Consider the following 1,179-nt stretch of genomic DNA (forward strand, 5'->3'; position numbering starts at 1 on the left):
GCTTATTGTTCATCTCTACAAACAAGCGCTAAGACAATAAAGCAGCACGCAGCCAGGCCTCAGACGCTGGTGGATTTAGAGGATGTACTGTCATTGAGAGAACATTTGTGGGGAATGGCGTAGAGTAGATGCTGCTCAATAATCACAGTGCAGATCTACTTTTAAAGCACAAGTATAAAGTCTTTATGATGATGATACTGTCATTCGGTTTTAAACTTTATATCTTTCATATTATTATTTTGTGTATTTGGACGTCAACCAATGTCATGTCAAAGTACGTTTTTGTCTTTATGCTAGATGTCCATTTCATAACAGTTGTATGAAATATCTGGACAAGGTGTGGACAAAGAAGCGACACAACACATTGGTTTTGATTGGCCACTAGTGTCAGCTGTCAAGTCAATTTAAGCGTGTCACTCTTGTCAGTCGCCTTCTGACCTCACGCACTTCCTCGTGTTGTTGACCGTTTTAACTAACCTAATTTCCAACTGTCCAGGTGTTATATTTTAGGATCAGACACAAAGTCCGGGCTCTTGAAATCTTTGAGGGCTTGTCCATGGCAGAGAGCTTGTGGACGAGGAAGAGCAGATGGAAATGCCTGCAAAAGGTTTTTTGTAGCAAGTTGTCACTGCTTTTAAGTGTTGTCAGTGACTCACCGCTGTAGAAACTTCAGTCTAATTGAATCAACACTTTTCATTTTCAATTTTATGTGATACTTTTCATGATTATCTAACAGCGGAGATGTCTTCAAAATGGCAATGACAACAAATAAGTCATGGATATCTGAGCTGACATCATGTTTGTGGTCTAAGCGTAGCCTACTGTAGACCTCAGAGTAGTCCAAGCTCTAATTGTTCTTTATGTCAGGAGCCACTGAGATATAACCAGACATGTCATTGTCGTCATGCTTTTGGTTACAATGAAAAGTCCTCAAAAATATACAACTTTGTCACCAGATTAGATTTCCTTTTATTTGGAAGATGAAGTGTGATGGAGCGATGAGTGAAATGGGAAAATGCCAAAAACAAACAGTTAAATTGTTTCCAACTATCTTATTTATTAAAAAGGTTATCACGTGACAACTGAAATGCCTCTGTCATTCAACAACAAACTTACGTGCTCAGATGGCGTTGTTTGGCTTTTTATAGTACGTTACAGCTAATGATACTTACTAACTAC

Source organism: Eucyclogobius newberryi, unplaced genomic scaffold (assembly GCF_026437365.1).
Source record: "Eucyclogobius newberryi isolate DKJ021-1_F unplaced genomic scaffold, fEucNew1.0.hap1 SCAF_3, whole genome shotgun sequence".
Lineage (NCBI taxonomy): Eukaryota > Metazoa > Chordata > Actinopteri > Gobiiformes > Gobiidae > Eucyclogobius > Eucyclogobius newberryi.